The sequence below is a fragment of the Notolepis coatsorum genome (genome assembly GCF_963971535.1).
Source record: "Notolepis coatsorum genome assembly, chromosome: 15".
In the NCBI taxonomy this organism is placed as follows: Eukaryota; Metazoa; Chordata; class Actinopteri; order Aulopiformes; family Paralepididae; genus Notolepis; species Notolepis coatsorum.
In genome coordinates, this window is record NC_140179.1 from 105575830 (window position 1) to 105599391 (window position 23562).

Genomic DNA, 23562 nt, shown 5'->3' on the forward strand with positions numbered 1-23562 from the left:
GCGGCTGTCACGTTCCCCCTCCTTGGCGCGGATTTTTTGTGCGCCCACAACCTGCTGGTGGACGTGGGGAACAAGCGCCTGGTCAACTCGCAGACTTTCGCTTCCTTTGCATGTACGCAGGGGGAGGCCATCTACGGCGGGTGGTCCAATACACTCGCCGAAAGTGACCAGTACCTTCGGCTGCTCGCTGAGTTCCCCGACCTGGGCAAGCCCACTTTTTCCTCGCCCACGGTGAAACACGGGGTGGAGCACCACATTGAGACCAGTGGGCCGCCCCTCTACGCCAGGGCCAGACGCCTCAACCCGGAGAAGCTGGCCGTCGCCAGGGCGGAGTTTGCGCACATGGAGCGGGTGGGCATCGTTCGGCGCTCGAACAGCCCTTGGGCGTCTCCCCTGCACATCGTTCCTAAGTCAGACGGTGGGTGGCGCCCATGTGGGGACTACCGCCGCCTCAACGACGCGTCCAAGCCTGACCGCTACCCGGTCCCGCATGTCCAGGACTTTGCGGCGAACCTGGCAGGCAATCGCTTCTTCTCGAAAGTGGACCTGGTACGGGGGTACCATCAAGTGCCGGTGCACCCCGAGGACGTCCCCAAGACGGCCGTCGTCACGCCCTTTGGGCTTTTCGAGTTCTTGCGAATGCCGTTCGGCCTGAAGAACGCGGCGCAGACCTTCCAACGCCTCATGCACTCGGTGCTCCGGGACCTGCCATTCCTCTTCGTCTACTTGGACGACATCCTCGTAGCGAGCGCCACTGAGGAGGAGCACCTGTCCCACCTCCGAACCCTGTTCTCACGGCTCAGCCAGCATGGGCTGATCATCAACCCGGCGAAGTGTGAGTTCGGGCGGGGCGCCATCGACTTCCTCGGGCACCGGGTCTCCGCAGAGGGGGTGACCCCCCTCCCCTCGAAGGTGGAAGCTGTCGCCGCGTTTCCGCGCCCCCGCACAGTCAGCGAGCTCAAGGGGTTCATCGGGATGGTGACTTTTTATTATCGTTTCCTCCGCCACATCGCTCACATCCTGCGGCCTCTGTACGACGCCCAGAAGGGCAAGACGATGAAGCAGCCGGTGGACTGGACGGCGGAGCGGGTCAAGGCTTTTCAAGACACCAAGGAGGCCCTGGCCCGTGCTGCCATGTTGGCCCACCCCTCGCCCTCGGCGCCCACCGCTCTCACCACGGACGCCTCTGATTTTGCTGTGGGAGCGGTGTACGAGCAGTGGGTTGGGGACGCCTGGCAGCCGCTTGCCTTCTTCAGCCGCCAGCTGTCGCCCAGGGAACAGAGGTACAGCACGTTCGACAGGGAGCTCCTCGGGCTGTGGCTTGCTGTCAGGCACTTCCGTTTCTTGCTGGAGGGACCCGAGTTTACGGCCTACGTGGACCATAAGCCGCTCACGCACGCCATGTCCAAGGCGGCGGAGCCGTGGTCCGACCGCCAGCAGCGCCAGCTCGCCTACGTGTCCGAGTTCACCACGGACATCCAGCACGTTGCTGGGAAGTCCAACCAGGTGGCAGATTGTCTCTCCAGAGCGGTGGTCGGTGCGGTGCAGCTGGGTTTGGACTACGTCAGCATGGCTGCGGACCAGGCCGCCGATCCTGCCGTCCAAGCTCTCAAGTCGTCGGACACTGGACTGCGCCTGGAGGAGGTGGTGTTCGGTGACGCGGGGGCTACGCTCTTGTGCGACGTCTCCATGGGTCATCCACGGCCGGTGGTCCCCGCCAACTGGAGGCGCCCTGTCTTCGAGGCCATACACAGCTTGTCTCACCCTGGCAGGAAGCCGTCCTCGCGACTGGTGTCGGAGAAATTTGTGTGGCAGGGGCTCAAGAGGGATGTGAGAGCCTGGGTCGACACGTGCACCGCCTGCCAGCGCGCCAAGGTGCATCGGCACATCAAGGCCCCCCTGGAACAGTTCTCTGTGCCCGAGCGGCGGTTCGACCATGTCAACGTGGACCTGGTGGGACCGCTGCCCCCCTCGCACGGATACAACTACCTTTTCACCATGGTGGACAGGACGACTCGCTGGCCGGAGGCGGTCCCGCTCTCCTCAACGACGGCCCCCGACCTGGCCCGGGCATTCATCTCGGTGTGGGTCTCCCGCTACGGCACCCCGGCTGATCTCTCCTCTGACCGTGGCTCACAGTTCACTTCGGAACTGTGGGCGGCGGTGGCGGAGAGTCTGGGGGTCAAGCTCCACCGTACGACCGCCTACCATCCGCAGGCAAATGGGCTCTGCGAGCGTTTTCATCGCTCCATGAAGGCCGCCCTTCGAGCCAGCCTCACGGACGGCGACTGGCTGGACAAGCTCCCGTGGGTCATGCTGGGGCTCAGGACGGCGCCAAAGGAGGACCTCCAGTCGTCGTCGGCCGAGCTGGTTTTTGGACAACCGCTACGGGTCCCCGGTGACTTTATTCCCAGGTCGACAGAGCCCTGGTCTGCCGCTGCTCAGCGCGCCTCGCTGCTGGACAGCGCCAGGACTTTCGTCCCGGTCCCGACTACGCAGCATGGGGTCCCTACGTCGAGGGTGCCCCCGGAGCTGCACTCGGCGAGGTTCGTGTTCATCCGTCACGATGGCCACAGGACTCCGCTACGCCCTCCTTACGACGGACCCTTCCGCGTCATCGAGGCCGGGGCCAAGAACTTTGTGGTCGACGTGGGGGGTAGGCCTGAGTGTGTTTCCGTGGATCGCCTCAAGCCGGCACACTTGGACCTTGAACTGCCCCTGGACTTGGCCCTGCCGCCGCGCAGGGGCCGGCCCCCGGTCCTGCCTCCCCTGCCACGCCGGGGCCATTCCCCCCTGCGACCCCTCGGACCCCCCGCCGCTCGTGAGCGTCTGGTCACTGACCCCCATCCTGCTCGGCAGGAGGATGTGACGGACGCTGTCACACCCCCTCCCGCACCTCCTGACGTTACCTACAGTCGTAGGGGCCGGGCCATACGCCCTCCTCACCGTGAGGATTTCGTATATTGAGGTGAACACTGGGGGGGCTGGTGTAGTGACTACAGTATTGGTTCGTGTTCATCTTCTGACTATGTTGTGTAGTGGGAGGGAACTAATGATCTGGCACCGGGCGCCAGAGGGGACATCTATTTAGGTTGCACTGGTTGTTATTCATTCATGGCTGTGCTGGGATTCATGTGCTGGTGTTCTTGTTTACTGACGTGGCTTTGTACATTAAACAAGCATTACGTTACCTCCGTTTATTCCTCTTTCCTCCGGGCACTACAATACACTCTTTTTCTGGACACTTTTGTATCACAAACAGTACTGTATTTGCAAATCTGATATGTCATAAATGTATAGATGTCATGTAGCATTACTGTCTATCTGTATGTCATGTATGTCATATTATGTTATGATGAATTGAAAATGGGGGACCCTGATGTAAACAAGACGAAAGTCTTTCTCTGGTCTGCATCCCCTTAACAATTGTATGTATTGAGCTGTACTGTACTGTACCCATTCTGCAATCTGTTAATACACTTTTCAATCAATCAATCAATCCAAGCCACGAAGACCCGCCTCAAACCTAGTCCAAGCCACGAAGCCCCGCCCAGACGTTGGGCTTGCGGCTCTGCAGATATACCCTACTAAAAAAATACACACTTTCCGGATTTCTACGAGGTGAGTTGAGGCTCCGCCTGATAAACGCTTATAAAAGTTGTCATTCGTGTTTTAAACGTTATCTACTTGTTGCTACATGTTCCGCAAAACATTCCACTCATCCTGTGTACATTGTGTTCGGATCCAAGACCACTAACCCACTTTGTATTAGTTTAGTCTGGGAGAAAGTAGGCTAATGCTAGCTCCTGTACAGCTAGCTACTAGCTCCTGTTAGCTCTCTCTCCTCTCAGCTCCAGAGCTCCAGCTGACTGCAGTCAAGTTCTGTTCTGTTGATCAGCTGGAACCAAGCTGCTTCACACCAAACCCAGTGATGTGCATCTGATGTGTGGAACACAGGTATGGAGATGTTTGTGTCTGTTTCTTTTCAACACGTTGTTCTATGTGGAATGAAAGGCTGTAGGCCTAGTAGCCTTCTAGCTAATCCACACCAGTTCAGCTATATAAGGTGAGTCTGGCTGGTGTGATTGTTATTATAATAACAAAACACAGTTACATGTTGTTCTAAGGACACTAAAGCCCTATTTGAATGTTAAGAATGATACTGTGTGATTATAATGTGTTTTATTTTCATATTTGTTATTGAAGTGAATATGGGTCATTTAATATTTTTGATTGTTTATGGAATTTAATTTAGTTTTTTGCCAAACAGAATATATACAGTATATTAGTGTAATTTGTAACACAGTATTTTGGGATGCCTATGAGGTGAAACCAAGCAACTGCACACTGTCGGGACTGGAACCTTTTTGAGAACCCGATCGGTAATAATGATTTAAAAAGAAGTGAAGAATGAAACACTTTTGAGGTAGTTTATTATATAAAAATGAATGAACAAGGTATAAAAGTAGATACGATATAAAAAGTGGAATAAGCAATAATTCTAGTAATTTAAACACACAGTATCGACCGGCCGGTCGGTGTGTTCCTCTCAAGTCAAAAAAGCAGAAGAAGTGTGTCCTGGCTTCCTCCCCCGAACCCTTTTTCACTCTCCTCCCCATGACACGTCATATAATTGGTGTGTGTGTGTCTGCGTGTGTGTTGGTGTGTGTGTGTGTGCATGCTGGTGTGTGTGTCTGCGTGTGTGTTGGTGTGTGTGTGTGTGCATGCTGGTGTGTGTGTCTGCGTGTGTGTTGGTGTGTGTGTGTGTGTGCTGTGTGTTGGTGTGTGTGTGTGTGCATGCTGGTGTGTGTGTCTGCGTGTGTGTTGGTGTGTGTGTGTGTGCATGCTGGTGTGTGTGTCTGCGTGTGTGTTGGTGTGTGTGTGCTGTGTGTTGGTGTGTGTGTGTGTGTGTGTGTGTTGGTGTGTGTGTGTTGGAAAGGGAGGATTTATTGATATGTGTCTTATGTTTAGTACTTTAAACTTTACTTGGCCCCGTCCCCTAATCTCGGGGTAATCTTAGTCAAGTCATAATTTAGTTACTTGTGGCATTTCGTGTCAAATTAATTGAGTTAAAGCTATTGCTCCAACTCTGCGTCTTTGGAAATGAATGTGCCTTTTGTATTTTAGGCCATCGTGTGTGTGAGTATTTATGGTCTGATTAAGATCTTTATACTCTTGTCTGTGCCACAGTGAGAGAGGGGGAGAGAGAGCCAAGAACCCAGGACCTGGCTACATGATTTATACATGTACCCATAGAATGTATCTGCCATTATTTTCATGATTATATATGTCATAATCTGACAACACCAAACCTAATGATTGTGCATCTGATGTGTGTCACACAGAGACCTCCAGTCAATGAGCCTGATACCCAGTACTGCCTCCTGCCTGATTCATGGTCTGGTTTTATTCTTAATCCCAGAGGGGAAACATGGTTTGCCACCAGAGCGAATACAAATACACAAACAAGAAACAATTACATACAGTACAAATGACACAACACAGTAAATAGAAGATGATTGATTGATTGAAAAGTTTATTAACAGATTGCAAAATGGGTACAGTACAGTACAGCTCAATACATACAATTGTTAAGGGGATGCAGACCAGAGAAAGACTTTCGTCTTGTTTACATCAGGGTCCCCCATTTTCAATTCATCATATGACACACACGACATACAGATAGACAGTACTGCTACATCTATACATTTAATTATGACATACCAGATTTGCAAATACAGTACTGTTTGTGATACAAAAAGTGTCCAGAAAAAGAGTTATATACATTTGACGTAGAAACTGTACATTGGAGGAGGTTCGGTAGGTGGGGTGGGCAGGGAACAAAATAAGTACCCGCCAAGCGCCAATGGCGGGCAGATTTAAGGTTTGGCGAGTAACAATGAGAGGTCTGCCCGCCACCTGGCCGGTAACAAAATAGTTCATATCGATACTCTTATTTTGAAAATCCTGTGGCGGGTCTCATTTCCGCCCCAAGCGCAGCTCCAGCTATAATATCTATGGCTCCGGCAGCTAGCAACGTTCGGTTCATATCGATACTCTTATTTTGAAAATCCCGTGGCAACTCGGCGTCATATCCGCCCAGTCCGTGCTTCTGCTGGCATTAAGCAGAGCAGGGCTACACAGCAGTGCGCCTATTTTGCGACCCGAAATAAGTTTTTTTTTTTCTAACATGCTTTGCATCGTCACCATTCCTTTATGCCCACATCGCCCGAAATTAACGTTACGTTAGCAAGCTAATCCTGACCAGAGGCAGAGCCATAGAGAACAGCAGAAAGTGTGGACTGGGGAAAGGGAAATGGGGGGGGGGGGGGGGGGCACTCTCCCTTTTTCTCTGTGTGTGTGCGCGTTTGGAAAGACGATGAAGTCAGGAGTATATTATAGTAAATTGAGGATTACTGAGGATGGACAGATAATGTTGATATTCAAATATAAAAAAAATTATAATAAATTAATTCATGATCATCATGCAACATAAAACAATTGTAGAAACGGTTTGGGAGAGGAAGGGGTTTATACATGCCCTGATGCCTCAGTGTATGGCAGTGTAAAAAGGTTGGTTGCCCTATATATATATATATATGCGGTAATTAAATATATAAATGTAAATATTATTATTATTAAATGGGTTACAATTACAAATATGTGGAAGTGGAACCATATGGAAGGAGTAAGCCTGCCGCTAAAAAGAAAACCCACCGCGCCTTTCTCAGACAAAAAAGAACGTTTCGAGAGGAGTGGACGTTTGAAGACAGACTACAAGACTACAATATGATGCAGGGTGGTGAGTTGAAACAGTGTGCGTGTGTGTCCCGACCCCACTTCTATGTTTCAATAAATTATTTGCATTTAAAACTATTAACGCTGACTCATTCCTTCAGTCAACTCAAAATTATGCTAATATTCCTTATGTTGTTTATGATATTAATTGAAAATAGCATATGAGAGTATTATATAGTAATAATAACACATGGCGATATACTAAAAAGCTATTTATAATTTTTGGCTGGTAAAAGATCTGCCTGGCTGGTAGTTTTTAAAATCTATCAGCCAAATGGGCTGGTAAGTCAAAAAGTTAATTTTGTTCCCTGGGGGTGGGGTTGGGTGGGTGGGGCTGTACATTGGAGGTGTATTTACAAAGAGCAAATAATAACATTTACAGTATCATTCATTGCAATATATACCCATCAGAAAGACAAAAGCGAGCATCATTAATAGCCTACATCGTCAACCTACTATGTAATCTTTTCTAAGTATTGCCTAAACCCAGCCCAGCATTTATCAAAGAGATGTGGTTTTTTCTTAAGATTGAACATTATTTTCTCTGATGCCATGTACGAAGAGATTTCACTAAGCCACATAGACATGGGGGGGGATTCAGCACTTTTCCACAGCATGGCAATACACTTGTTCCCAGCAATCATGGCCAATTTAATGATCCGCACCTTGCTTCTCTTATCAGGAGAGATGTCAGACATGTCTCCTAATAATTCTAATTTAGGTGTACATGGGATCTCAAACCCTGTGATCTCTTTGAGAATCTCCCAAATTGAGCCCCAGTAAGGTCTCAGTTTGTTACATTCCCAGAACATGTGGAGCAGGCTACCTGTTTCAGTTGAGCACCTAGGGCAAAGGTCAGAGATAGCGTCATTCATCCTGTGAAGTCTTTCCGGCGTAAAATAGGTTCTATGGAGAATGTTAAATTGCATACGTTTATGTCGAGTGTTATATGAAAAAGATAGTGCGGACTCACATAGTGATTCCCATTCATCTTCTTCAAAGGTACAGTCCAGGTCCCGCTCCCATTTGTTCTTGGCGTTTAGGGGTATTATTTCTGTAAAGGTCAGAAATCTATTATATGTTAATGATAGGATGCCTCTAGTGTGAATAACTCCTTTTAGAATATCATCTATGAGGAGGGGTTTTGGAAGAGTGGAGTTTCCTCCCTGACCTGTACCTATGAAGTGTCTGACCTGTAGATATTTGAAGAAATTAGAAGGTGGAAGGTGCCACGTAACTGTTCAAAGGACATAAGTATGTTATCATATATATGTATATATATATATATATGTTGTGTCTGTCCACTGTCTGTTACTTTGTTATTCCCCTCCCCCTATGTAAAGTGACCTTGGGTCCCTTGAAAGGCGCTATATAAAATGAAGTTATTATTTATCATATAGGTCCCCAAAAGTTTTAATTCCCTGAGTGTACCACTTCTTGGTGATGCCATCTCTAAGTGATTCTGATAAAGCTGGATTGTTGTGGAAGGGAGTATTCCTGTGAAATGCAATAAAGCTACCAAGATGTGTCTGAATCTCAAACCATGTTCGTGCCGTGTGTTTAATAAATGAGTTTTATTTTATTCTTCAGGGTGTGGTACTTCCTGATAAAAGGAATTCCGGCCAGCGGTACGTCCATCGTATGGCATTGTTCTATTTGTCTCCAGGCAGGGGAATTAGTCGACTCATTCTGCCAAATCCACAGAGCCCTTGTCTGTGCAGCCCAGTAATAACGTTGGAAGTCCGGGAGTTTCAGTCCACCACACTGGGGGGAATTATATAGGGTTTTAATTTGACTTCTAGGGACCTTCCTCCTCCATATGAATGCAGATATTATCCTTTGTAATTTCTTGAAAAAGTTCTTATGTATAGATGCATAACGTTTGAAAAAGGTAGAGACATTTAGGAAGGACGTTCATCTTAATGCAGTTCACACTTCCGATTAGCGAGAGAGGTAGCTGCATCCATCTATCTAGGTCCTTCTCCACTTTTTTAAGTAGTCCTTCCTATTTTTTGATCAGCAGCATAGTTAATTGCTGCTAGAGTGGTTTGTTTACCCTTGTTTTATACTTGTTATTTTGTAAAATACAATACCTTTATTTATTTTGTATTTAAATATATTAGGGCTGTCAAAATTAATGCTTTAACTTGAGATTAATTAAAATAATTTAAAGCATTAAAATAATATAATCTAGATTAATCTATGGAGTGAAAAATCTTCAATGTTCTGAACTTTCAGCAGTATATTTGCTTGTTCTTTTTTTTGCGAGAGAAACTGTATTCAAAGAAAGCTATTAAAATAGTCTTTGATACTTTCTTTGTGTTGATTTTACATTAATTTCATGATTTTACTCAAGTAAATATCTCTTACAAGCTTCCGTCTTAAGTAGAAAAATGCTATTTTTAATCTAGATTAATTATAGAAAATTGTGATATTAATTAGTTAATTATTTTTAATCTATTGACAGCACTAATATATAGATGTGTACCTTTTTTAGTTAATTTGTTAAATAAACATATTTCTTTAATAAACATAACATTGGGGCGGCTGGGTGGCGCAGTGGGTAAGGCACTCGCCACCAACGCAGGAGATACTGTTATCAAGCCCAGCTCTCGGCGTTGCTTCCGGCTTGGCCAGCCGTCGTACTAACACAATTGGGAGTGTTAGAGGGTGGGAAAGCCGGTGGGTGGGTCCTGGTCGTTGTAAACGGCGACTCCTCAGGCCTGTACACTGCGATGATATGATCGCAAATTGCCCCCTAATTTGGTCCGTGCGAGTTTAAAATAATATCTGGGGCAAGCTTGCGAGTGGTGATTTCAACCCTTCATTCGCATTTCACTCCTAAATTAATCCATACAAATTGTAGTAAAACATTAGCCTACAACCAGGGCTGTACAGTGCAATATAATGTTGCGGTTGTAATTTCATTAGACAGACCAGCGCGGACCTTTAATAACATGCAATTTAATTGACACGAGCAATGAGCTAACGGTAGCTTCTAACCAAGGTCTCCATTAGGATTATGCTAAGCTAACTAGCGATCTCTGCTAACCCTGGAAAACGGTCAAAGCGGACTCCACAAGACTAGTTCCATTCGTGAGGAAAGGGGGTGGGTTATATTGACAACGCTTGACAACAGAAGTTTAAACATAACTTCATATTTATTGGTTATTCGTTTCTGTATATCATTCAATTCCCATCTCCGTGTGTCTCCATCTCTTCCTGTTTACATTCGAGTGTGACGTCATCACCTACGGCAGCTTAGACGATCAAAACCCGAAGGGGGGCTCTCTCTCTCTCTCTCTCTCTCTCTCTCTCTCTCCTCTCTCTCTCTCTCTCTACATTCAATGATTTAAAGTAGCCAAATGTTACACACAGTATAAATACTAACTGGATAGTTGATGATATAAACATTTAATTTCATTATCTGAAATATTCTAAAATCATTAAGTCTGTGTGATTATTATTTTCTCACAGTAGTGTGTGTATATATATATATATATATATTAAGGCTGTCAAATATATCGTGTTAATATCGCGTTAACTCCCGATTCTATTAATGTCACTAATTTTTTTAACTCAAGATTAACTAAATTTTTTTTTTTTTTTTTTTAACTAGACTTCACTCAGGTGTATTATTGATGCTCTCATTGATACTATGTTTGTTTCTGAAGTGTGTGTGTGTGTGTGTGTGTGTGTGTGTGTGTGTGTGTGTGTGAGATATAGAGAGAGGGGGGTGAGAGAGATGAGGAAGGGGCAAAAGAGAAAAAGAGCTGGGAGAGTGTGTGTGAGGGAGAGAGGGGGGTGTGTGATTAATCAGCCCTTGTGTGTGTAAATGTAACAAGTTCCTAACGTTTTCTTTCCCCTATTATTTCATGCACACTTTATTCATTGTTTTAAATTATTATTTTCTTTTAAGTTATTTTGTGCATCACTCTTTTGAATTTGATGCAAATTTGCAATGCATGAGGGTCATCCTTTTGTGTTAAATGGCTGCACAAAGCAAGCATTTGTTGACTCGCATGTTGATAAGAGTATTAAAACTTGGAACTTGAAAAAGATCTGTTTAAGGTAAAAAAAAAAATTAAAATAAAAAATGCGATTAATTTGCGATTAATCGCGAGTTAACTATGGACAATCATGCGATTAATCGAGTTAAATATTTTAATCGTTTGACAGCACTAATATATATATATGTGTGTGTGTGTGTGTTTGGCTAAAGTGGATAGAAAACACAGTACTGTGTAAAAGGCACCCAAGAGTTTTTATATAAATTGTCTTAGATGTAAATAATTTTTTTTATTAGTGTGTCAGTAGACTACTCTTAGTACATTTTCATTAAATAATTTTTTAAAGCATCTTCATGGTTTAATAATGCAAACATATGTTGCAGGGACTTATTATAATCATCATATTGGCGTGACTGTATGCATCAAAGGGTTCAATCAAGCATTTTTAAGTGCTTTAGAGGAAATGTCAAAATATTGCGATATATTTAGAGGCCATATCGCCCAGCCCTACTATAATGGTAAAATAGTTATTTAAAAATGTGCCCCTAAAAAATATTCTTTGCCCCTAAATTTCTCATTTAGGGGCAAGTGTGCCCCTAGTGAAAAAGCTTAGCGTACAGCCCTGCTCCTACAATTCGGTCGGGGCGCCTGCTCAGCGAGGAAAGGATCTAAGGGGGGTAGTGTGATCCTTCCACACGTTACACCCTCTCAGTGAGAGTCCGCGCTGCCAGGTGAAAAGAAGCGGTTGATTGGCTACACATGTGTCGGAGGAAGCATGTGATAGCCTCCACTCTCCCAGACCGACTGTAGGGGGTAGAGTGCGCAGCAACCAGGAAGGGGATTGGGAATTGGCATAACGACTAACATTGGGATGGGAGAAAAATAAAAAATAAAATAAACATAACATTTATTGAAAGATATGTGTGTGACTGTGTATAATAATAATAATAAATAATAACTTTATTTGTATAGCACTTTTCATACAGAGGTTGCAGTTCAAAGTGCTTCACAACTAGGGATGCACTGATATGAAAATTTGCCACAGATACCGATACCGATTGTTCAACTAACACAATCGGCCGATACCGATATTTGTGGAAACATTTTTTTTTAAATATTTTTTTTTGGTAATATATATATATATATTTTTATTATGAAACTACTGTATATTTGTCTTACAAATTGTGCTCACCGATATGAACATAGGCCTCTTTACTTACTTAAAAAAAGGAAACATCAAGAAATAGCACTATCTCTCTCCCAGTATGTTCTGCAGGGCTGCAGCTAGATACTAGTTCTCCCAGCATGGTCTACCTGCTGGGCTGCAGCTAGATACTATTGTCTCAACGCAGGGCGCAAATTCATACCATTTATACCGTACACCCCTAACATGGACCATCTATTTCGTTATGTTCCATTAGCTACAAAAGCCAAACGGATCATATCGGCAGTGTGTGAACCTGGTAGTTTGTGAGAATGCAACACCACTCTGTACAGTTTGAAATCTTTGTCCAGCCACTGCGCCGTCAGACCTAGCATGCTGACAGGGTTAACATCACAGGTCCATATGTCCGTGGTGAAACTTATGTGCCGTGCATCAGAGTATGAAGGAGTAAGGCGATCTCATCATACTTGGCTTGTAAACACTCTTCTGCAAAGTGACGGCGGCTTGGAATTATGAACCTGGGCCCTCATTTATCAATAATGCGTAGAAAGTGTTCTATTTACGTTCCTACACAAGGAATTTAGAATGTCTCTACGCACAGAAAAATCGGGATTTATCAACCGACATAAATACCATTGTTCTTACCGTCTATGCTCGTGCATGATTATCCATATATGGTAATGAAACACACCCATGGGATGTGGAAAAATGGACCAAGCCGAGCGAACTCTGAGAAACTTCACGAGCGAGATTGTTCACAGAGGTCTAAAACCAACTAATTTAACGCACTGTCGAACCAAGAAGACACAACGCGTGTTATGGGAGAAATATGCGACAGGCTGACGGACTTGTACACGGTGATGTTGGATATCAACGACTCCCTAAAGACCATTGTTGCCTGGGCACTGGGCAGCGCAAAATACTAATAAAGACCGTTAACCTGTTTGGCGTTTGTGTCATAATAACAATGCTTATGCTGGAATATGAATGCCTTTTTTCGATTGGCTACCTGGTATAATATGATTTGTAGAGGCATACAATCTATTTTGATGTTGGTATTAGGTAGCCTATATAAATTATATATAATAGCATAGCCTATTATGGAACAGTAACTTGTGCATATAATGCATGGCACAGACACAGGAGCCCTGCGAAGCCTGCATACAGTAAACAAACTTGATTGTTAATCTAACTGTTGTCCTTGTATCTTTACGCTTATGAAAACATTAAATAATATGTATAGGCTATAGGCCCTCGTTTGCCCATAAATAATAGCCTATTCTCAAATGGCTATCCGCTGTGGGCTATCTCCTCGCTGATGGACCAGTAGCCTTTATCATATCATTCATGTCTCCAAGGAATCGTGGGGCTCTGGGGAAGAAGGGTTGGGAATACGGCCGGGGGATCCGCTCATATACAATGCAGACCCACGGCTCTCGTATAATAATGAGCCTGCGAGGAGTGTCTCTGTATGCAAATAGCTTTTATCGGTTCATTTTCGTTTTATAGCATTTTGAAAAGCCCTCGTTTTCAAGGAAAATATAAATGTTCCATGATAAAAGACATTTACTGGAATATTCTAGAATACACTAAAACGTTGTCATTTTTCGGCCTATTCATGAATTGTTTTCAAATAAACGCTAGATTATCGATAATATATGTGTACGTATGCACGCTAGAGACGCAAGCTGAAAAATCGATTATCTTATTTCCTCATCAGCGATCACAGACACATCACACATAGGGCAAACGCTGAAATCTCGGCGAATACAACTCTGATTATCCCAAGACTGGTAAAATAGATTCCTTACCTCAGATCAGATGTTCTCCAAAAAGATCATTCCAATTCCTGATCGCCATTCCAAATATCGATCACGCTTATTGATTGAGTATTGGCTGCTGTGAATATATATTCCAGGCTGATTCCCGTCCCGCGATGACTTCCATGTTGATCAGACTTCTTGCCAGCACAAGGAACCAGCTGGCTCCGCCTCTACATATCTACAGATCCCAGGTCAGTCTAAGCGACTGACCTGCAGTTACACAGGGATAGACGATAGGGGGCACTTTTTTCCCAGTCTGAGCTCCTGGAGGAGCTGATGTACCAACGGGAGACTCAACGGGAGATTCAGCCGTAATTGTTCCCTGCTGGGCCTTTGTTTCATGGTGTGAATTAGTCATTGACATTGACATCACATTGCATTCTGGGAAGGAGTGTAGTTCCCTTATCATTAGCTGAATTCACTGAATTCTCTTCAGAGGCTCCTGCTGCAAATTGGTAATGACTGTACCAGAATGTTTGATAGGACATTGATTGAAAACTATCATCTCAAATTTGACAATTGATGGCTTATTTTGAAGGTATGAATCTGTAATTTTACATTATGTAACAAAAAAAAAGAGAATATTCTGAGAAGGTGGAGCTAGACACTCTAGACCTCAGGGGGTTAACCAATATAAAATACGCCATGTCAACATTTTATGTTTTGCAAATCTTGAAATCACATCTGTAAAACAATATCCTGACCTGACAATTGTTTTTGTAATCTGGTGGCATAATCCAAGAATCACAGTTTCAGTCACCAGCTGATGGTCAATAATACAATGTTGATTCTTGTTTCCCCTGTTAAACTTGAGCACTACTCTCTTTGATTTCATTTTATTCTGAGACTCAATGTTTAACAAATACCATGGAATAAATAAAATCAATACATTCATAAAGACACATAATTAAAAGTCCCACTGAGGATTATGTCTGATTTGGAACCTGAAATATGGCAACTTCATTCTATTTTCAATATTTAAAAAAACGAATTGAGTTAAGTGATAACCCAGTATGTTTTAAGAGAGAGGGGATTTAAATAATTAAAGTACAATAAAATAAAAAAATATGCAAGTGCAGATACTGTACAGATACATAGTGATTGTACAAAGTGATGTCTTCCAAGATGATCAGAGGGGAAATATCAGTTTGATGGAGGAGGTGTCTATTGTTGTTCTGATTGGCCAATCAGTTCCAAGCAGCTAAATGCTCAACTCTTGTCTCTCTGGTATAAGAACAGGGCTGTTTTCCAGACTGAAGTACTCATTCAACCATAAAGACGGGATAGTCTGCTGGTTGACTTGAACGCCTTTCTGTGGCAGAACACATTGTCTACTGGACCAAGACTTTCTACTGGAAACCATCTGGATCAAAACCTGCTTCTGAAGACAGATCAGACTGTGGACACCATCTGTAAGTACAATTATGTATTAGATTGTTTTCGTGGCATTGCAGAGCCTCTCTTATTTTCTGTGTTTCCAAGAAAACCAATTTAAACATGCCTGAATGTCTGTTGTTTATTTGTCTTCATTAAATGTAAGTGTATTTGTACAACGACAGTCAGATACCACCACAATGACATTGCAGGCAACTGCCCAGTATTTTACCTAACGTTGACCAGATTTTAATAACAATCTTGTAGCAGATTCACTTTTAGAAGTATCTGTAATGTTGTAAAAATGGCTACCTCTAGGCAAAAGAGCCCTGCTTGGTAATGTACTTTTCTCAGATGTGTGGGTTAGAATTGAATGGGAGTTGAAGGGGTTGTTATTGTCTGGCCACACCTCAGGCTCTGTCAAGAGAGGTCTGGAGAAACACCAGAGTAATCAATCAATCAAATCCTTTATTTAACCAGATAAGCATCATTGCTTAGAGTCCTTTCTTAGCACAAATCCTACAGTTTCTCATTGTAGCTCTGGTTAGTTAGCCAAAAAACTATGTAAATTCAATGGGGTCAAGTTCCTGTCTGTACAGGCTGACTTAAGCTCACAGAAATCTACTTACACTGTGGAATATGTTTCAGTGGTCTTCAGTCAGCTTGTATCGAAAGTAGCTTGACCCCATTGACATGAGAAACGAGAAAGAAATAACTCACTATACTGATTCAACATCATCATTGATAAGTAAGAAATAAGGCGTGGGTTCTATGGATATATAGCAGAATACCAGACATTGAAGATGGGAGGCCTATCAGAGGTATTCAGCATGAATAATGCTATAATGCTACTGTATTGGTCACACTAACTACCCCCATTCAGCCTTAGTACCATAATTGTTCCCTGCTATGTAGTTCAAGTTTCAAGTTTCTTTAATAGTTGTCATACAGAAGTACAGAATACTTTTATACAAAATGCTTCTTACTGTTACGCTCCAGAGACTGCAAGACAAGATAAGTATGAAATAAAATAACATAGTATAGCATGTAAATTAGAAGTAAAAAAAATGAGGTCACAGTGTTCAGTATAGACATATGTACAATGTTCGATGCAGAATAGACGTAACTGAGTTACCATATAATATACAATACTGTGTAGTGTACTAATATACAATACTATATAGTGCAAGGCAGAAATAGGATGAGGTGCAATTTAGGTACAATTTACAGTAGGTGTACGAGTTGTAGTGCAAATCCTTTATCAATAAATATAAAGTGTTTGTGTGGTCTAAAGTGTGGAGAGTGGGTGCTGCAGTGTGTTGTTTGTTTAAGTGAGTGTGTGCATGTGGGTGTGTGTGCTGTGTGCATTTGATGGTTGTTGCATAGTGTTTATTGTTCGTTTAGCAGCCTGATGGCCTGGGGATAGAAGCTTCTTCTGAGTCTTTCTGTGCTCGCCTTAAGACTCCGGTATCGCTTGCCTGACCGCAGCAGTTCAAAGAGGCAGTTGTTCGGGTGGCTCGAGTCCTTAATAATTCTCTTAGCCTTCCCCTTGCACCGCTTGTTGTAAATGTTCTGGAGGGTGGGAAGCCCCCCTCCAATTGTGCGTTCGGCTGAACGTGTCACTCTTTGTAGTCTGCTACGGTCTTGTGCAGTGCTATTCCCAAACCAGGAGGTGATGTTGCCAGTCAGGATGCTCTCTATTGTACATGAGTAGAAGTTCCTAAGGATCTTCTGACTGACTTGGAACTTCCTTAGGCGCCTGAGGAAGTAGAGGCGTTGTCGTGCCTTCTTCACAACACTGTCAATGTGTGTGGTCCATGTCAAATCCTCGGATATGTGGGCTCCGAGGTACTTGAAACTGTTCACTCTCTCAACCGGTGCCCCGTCGATGCTGAGGGGGCTGTAGTCCTTGACCCCCGACCTCCTGAAGTCCACAATCATCTCTTTTGTTTTGCTGACGTTCAGGGAGAGGCAGTTCTCCTGACACCACTGTGACAGGTTCTCTACCTCTTCCAGGTAGGCCCTTTCGTCGTTGGCAGAGATTAGGCCCACCACTACTGTGTCATCAGCAAATTTGATGATGGTGTTGTTGTTCCGCTGTGCTACGCAGTCATGTGTGTACAGGGAGTAGAGGAGGGGGCTCAGAACACAGCCCTGGGGGGCCCCTATGTTGAGCGTGATGGATGAGGAGGTGCAGTTGCCTGCTCTTACCACCTGGGGTCTGCCCGTCAGGAAGTCCAAGACCCACTGGCAGAGGTCATAGTTCAAGCCCAGGTCCCTGAGCTTGGCTATGAGTTTGGAGGGGACTATGGTATTGAATGCTGAGCTGTAGTCGATGAACAGCATTCTCACATAGTTCCCCTGCCTCTTGTCCAGGTGTGATGCTGCTGTGTGCAGCACATGGGCTATGGCGTCCTCCGTGGACCTGTTGGGGCGATATGCAAATTGCAGAGGGTCCAGGTTGATGGGGAGGGAGGAACAGATGTAGCCCTTCACTAGCTTCTCAAAGCACTTCATGGCTATGGAGGTGAGGGCTACAGGGCGGTAGTCGTTGAGGCAAGCGGGCGTAGATTTTTTGGGTACAGGGATGATGGTGGACTTCTTCAGACAGGTGGGGATGACAGCCTGTTCCAAGGACAGGTTGAAGATGTCAGTGAATACCGGGGCCAGTTGGTCGGCACAGACTTTTAGGACGCGGCCGGGGATGCCGTCCGGTCCTGCTGCCTTCCTGATATTCACTTTTTTAAAGATCCGTCTCACCTCATGCTCTGTTACCCTGAACACTGAGTCTCCATCAGCAGACCCCCCCCCCCCCCCCCCCCCATTGCCGTGGTTTGTAGGCTGGTGTTTTTATTCACAGCCTCAAACCTCGCATAGAAGGAATTGAGATCATTTGCTAAGGAGATGTCACTGTTCAGTTTGAGGGAGGTGCCTTTGTAATCTGTCATTGTTCTGAGGCCCTGCCACATGCCTCTAGAGTCAGCCTGTTCAAACTGAAGTTCAACTTTATCCCTGTAACGCCGTTTTGCCTCTATTACTGCTCTCCTGACATTGTATCTTGCCATCTTGTGTTCTTCCATGTTGCCTGTCTCCAGCCCGGTGTTGTATGCTGATGTGCGCACTTTCAGAGCCTCACGGATGGATTTGTCTACCCAGGGCTTTTGATTTGGGTAGATTTTAATTGTGGTGGAGGGGATTGTTTCTTCTACCAGAGTACAGACATAGTCAAGCACCGTTTCAGTGTATTCGTTAATATTGGCTGTGTTATCACGGAATACACTCCAGTCTGTGCATTCAAGTGCAGCTTGGAGTGACTCCTCTGACGTCACGGCCCAACGCTTAACCTCTCGCGAGACCACCGGCGTTCGCTTGAGACTTTGTTTATACTTTGGCAAAAGGAATATGGCGGCGTGATCGGACTTACCGAATGGACTAAGAGCCTGTGACTTGTACCCATTCTTAAATTGCGAGTATACATGGTCTAATATGTTCTCGCCTCTGGTGGGACAGGTCACATGCTGATAGAAATTCGGCAACACCTTTTTAAGACGCGCGCTGTTGAAATCACCCAGAACCACAATGGCAGCGTCAACGCTAGCTATCTGTTTGTTTACCTCGTTGTGAAGTTTTGAAAGTGCGACCCCAGTGTTCGCGTGTGGTGGAATGTACACTCCGATGAGGATGATGGACGTTAACTCTCTTGGGAGGAAGAAGGGTCGACATTTTATCGTGATAAACTCCAGGTCTGGGGAGCAGTGGTTAGACAGTTCCTTTGCGTTGCCTAAATCGCACCACTCCTTGTTTATCATGAAGGCAATGCCGCCTCCTTTCTTCTTTAGTGACTCTTCTGCCGTCCGGTCCTTGCGGAGAACGAAGAAGTGGTCTGCCGGTTCTATTGCGTGATTCGGGACATCTGGACTCAGCCAAGTTTCTGTGAAACAGAGGACGTTACAATCCCGAATGTCCCTCTGGAATTGGATCCGTGCTCTGATGTCGTCCAGTTTATTTCCTATCGATTGCACATTGGCCAACAATATGCTGGGCAATGTGGTTCTGTGTCGTTTGGACCTCAGTCTGTTCCGGACCCGGCTCTCTTCCCTCTTCGTCGCGGCGTCTCCTGGCTTTGGCCACGGCCACAACAAAGGATCTCCGCTGGCCATTGTTGTTGTTCAGCAATCCGATCCAGAGAGCAATCCAATCGGTACGTTTTCTTTAATCCAATGTCAATGATTGACTGACGGTCATACACATATAATGCACCAACAGTAGGTGCAAATAAAACTCTTAATACTATAAAAATTAACAAAAGAAAGCACAGTCTCGACGGAGCGATCAGAGAGGCAGCCGTTCGTTGCTGCGCCATTTTAGTGTTTTTTTTACATGTACATGTTTATAGGGTACTTCAGGCTCATCATATTTACTTTTCAATTGCAAATCTATCATGAGGTGGATGTGGCCACTGTATCTCACTTGCTATACAAATGCTTATTACTATGACTGGGCCATTGGCTCTGGTATTTCTATTGTCACTGTATAGTTTCATGTCTAAATGGTTTGGGGTAGGAAGGGAGGGGCACTGGGGTGCAGAGTCATTAGAAATATATTTTGAAATGTATTGTGAATTACATTAACCAATATAAAATATGCCATGTCAACATTTTATGTTTTGCAAATCTTGAAATCACATCTGTAAAACAATATCCTGACCTGACAATTGTTTTTGTAATCTGGTGGCATAATCCAATAATCACAGTTTCAGTCACCAGCTGATGGTCAATAATACAATGTTGATTCTTGTTTCCCCTGTTAAACTTGAGCACTAGTCTCTTTGATTTCATTTTATTCTGAGACTCAATGTTTAACAAATACCATGGAATAAATAAAATCAATACATTCATAAAGACACATAATTAAAAGTCCCACTGAGGATTGTCTGATTTGGAACCTGAAATATGGCAACTTCATTCTATTTTCAATATTTAAAAAACTAATTGGGTTAAGTGATAACCCAGTATGTTTTAAGAGAGAGGGGATTTAAATAATTAAAGTACAATCAAATAAAAATATGCAAGTGCAGATACTGCACAGATACATAGTGATTGTACAAAGTGATGTCTTCCAAGATGATCAGAGGGGAAATATCAGTTTGAGGTGTTTATTGTTGTTCTGATTGGCCAATCAGTTCCAAGCAGCTAAATGCTCAACTCTTGTCTCTCTGGTATAAAAACAGGGCTGTTTTCCAGACTGAAGTACTCATTCAACCATAAAGACGGGATAGTCTGCTGGTTGACTTGAACGCCTCTCTGTGGCAGAACACATTGTCTACTGGACCAAGACTTTCTACTGGAAACCATCTGGATCAAAACCTGCTTCTGAAGACAGATCAGACTGTGGACACCATCTGTAAGTACAATTATTTATTAGATTGTTGATGTTTTCGTGGCATTCCAGAGCCTCTCTTATTTTCTGTGTTTCCAAGAAAACCAATTTAAACATGCCTGAATGTCTGTTGTTTATTTGTCTTCATTAAATGTAAGTGTATTTGTACAACGACAGTCAGATACCACCACAATGACATTGCAGGCAACTGCCCAGTATTTTACCTAACGTTGACCAGATTTGAATAACAATCTTGTAGCAGATTCACTTTTAGAAGTATCTGTAATGTTGTAAACAGCTACCTCTAGGCAAAAGAGCCCTGCTTGGTAATGCACTTTTCTCAGGTGTGTGGGTTAGAATTGAATGGAAGTTGAAGGGGTTGTTATTATCTGGCCACACCTCACGCTCTGTCAAGAGAGGTCTGGAGAAACACCAGAGTAGAGTCCTTTCTTAGCACAAATCCTACAGTTTCTCATTGTAGCTCTGGCTAGTTAGCCAAAAAACAATGTAAATTCAATGGGGTCAAGTTCCTGTCTGTACAGGCTGACTTAAGCTCACAGAAATCTACTTTGGGTACACTGTGGAATATGTTTCAGTGGTCTTCAGTCAGCTTGTATCGAAAGTAGCTTGACCCCATTGACATGAGAAACAAGAAAGAAATAACTCACTATACTGATTCAACATCATCATTGATAAGTAAGAAATAAGGCGTGGGTTCTATGGATATTAGGGATGCACCGAATTGGAAATTCTTGGCCAAAACCGATACCGAAAATAGAAAACAGTTGGCCGAATGCCGAAAGGCCGAAAATGATTAATATAAATATATATAAAATATATTTTTTTTTATTTATTTTTTTGCTACCCGATTATGGCAAAATACATGATTATGGCAAAACTTTACTTAAATAATATTAATAATCACTATTATGGGCCCATAAAAAATTTATTCAGCACTTTTGAATGCATACATTAATTCCAGACTGACTGCTGAAAGATTGTACAATTTAAACATTTTCTCTTTGCATACAACAAAATGTGCATTAAAGTCAAGTGCATTTTATTTTCTCTGTAGGATAACTACAACAAAGTGCATTCAGAACAAAGCCAAGGTGCTTTAAAACTGCATAACGATCTGCATAAAGACACACACACAGGACTGTTGTATTTACTACATCTCCCATGACTCTTAGCGGGGGATGACGTAGCTTACGAGAGACTGGTCAAAGAGGAATGGAAGCGTTAGCTAGCTTAACGCTAACGTTTAACCGCGACGGGCATATAGTAATGGCGAGGATATAAAGCATGTTAAAGACGCATTTATTGGATGCGTTGCTCGCATAGTTTATAGAAACAGCGCAACTCCCAAGAGGAGTTAGTTATCACAGGCTGCAGAATGCAGGAAGAGCTGCCAAACAGCTCACGGTACACGTTGCGCGTTTTGATTACGTCATCACAACAACACTTTAGGTTATGAACGTTACGTAACCCTGTTCTTTGACATTCTGCGATATATTTTCGGTGCTAAAACCCTTTCGGCCGAAAGCCGAAAGAGCCTTTTTGACAATTTTCGGCCGATAGTTATCGGCGGCCGAATATTCGGTGCATCCCTAATGGATATATAGCAGAATACCAGACATTGAAGATGGGAGGCCTATCGGAGGTATTCAGCATGAATAATGCTATAATGCTACTGTATTGGTCACACTAACTACCCCCATTCAGCCTTAGTACCATAATTGTTCCCTGCTATGTACATGTTTATAGGGTACTTCAGGCTCATCATATTTACTTTTCAATTGCAAATCTATCATGAGGTGGATGTGGCCACTGTATCTCACTTGCTATACAAATGCTTATTACTATGACTGGGCCATTGGCTCTGGTATTTCCATTGTCACTGTATAGTTTCATGTCTAAATGGTTTGGGGTAGGAAGGGAGGGGCACTGGGGTGCAGAGTCATTAGAAATATATTTTGAAATGTATTGTGAATTACATTAACCAATATAAAATACGCCATGTCAACATTTTATGTTTTGCAAATCTTGAAATCACAGCTGTAAAACAATATCCTGACCTGACAATTGTTTTTGTAATCTGGTGGCATAATCCAAGAATCACAGTTTCAGTCACCAGCTGATGGTCAATAATACAATGTTGATTCTTGTTTCCCCTGTTAAACTTGAGCACTAGTCTCTTTGATTTCATTTTATTCTGAGACTCAATGTTTAACAAATACCATGGAATAAATAAAATCAATACATTCATAAAGACACATAATTAAAAGTCCCACTGAGGATTATGTCTGATTTGGAACCTGAAATATGGCAACTTCATTCTATTTTCAATATTTAAAAAAACGAATTGGGTTAAGTGATAACCCAGTATGTTTTAAGAGAGAGGGGATTTAAATAATTAAAGTACAATAAAATAAAAAAATATGCAAGTGCAGATACTGTACAGATACATAGTGATTGTACAAAGTGATGTCTTCCAAGATGATCAGAGGGGAAATATCAGTTTGATGGAGGAGGTGTCTATTGTTGTTCTGATTAGCCAATCAGTTCCAAGCAGCTAAATGCTCAACTCTTGTCTCTCTGGTATAAGAACAGGGCTGTTTTCCAGACTGAAGTACTCATTCAACCATAAAGACGGGATAGTCTGCTGGTTGACTTGAACGCCTTTCTGTGGCAGAACACATTGTCTACTGGACCAAGACTTTCTACTGGAAACCATCTGGATCAAAACCTGCTTCTGAAGACAGATCAGACTGTGGACACCATCTGTAAGTACAATTATGTATTAGATTGTTTTCGTGGCATTGCAGAGCCTCTCTTATTTTCTGTATTTCCAAGAAAACCAATTTAAACATGCCTGAATGTCTGTTGTTTATTTGTCTTCATTAAATGTAAGTGTATTTGTACAACGACAGTCAGATACCACCACAATGACATTGCAGGCAACTGCCCAGTATTTTACCTAACGTTGACCAGATTTTAATAACAATCTTGT

The 23562-nt window shown here is 43.5% G+C and overlaps 2 long non-coding RNA genes across 2 annotated transcripts in view; both read left to right on the plus strand.

The window, feature by feature from the left end:
* The window catches only part of LOC311241788, a 587847-nt gene that overhangs the window by 104821 nt on the left and 459464 nt on the right, over positions 1 to 23562 (plus strand). The window lies entirely within an intron of this gene.
* The window catches only part of LOC311241787, a 42850-nt gene continuing 34330 nt past the window's right edge, over positions 15043 to 23562 (plus strand). The window contains exons 1-3 of the long non-coding RNA XR_014620575.1: positions 15043 to 15208; positions 20401 to 20573; positions 23158 to 23335. This is a non-coding gene — a long non-coding RNA (uncharacterized lncRNA). The remainder of the gene's footprint in view (positions 15209 to 20400; positions 20574 to 23157; positions 23336 to 23562) is intronic.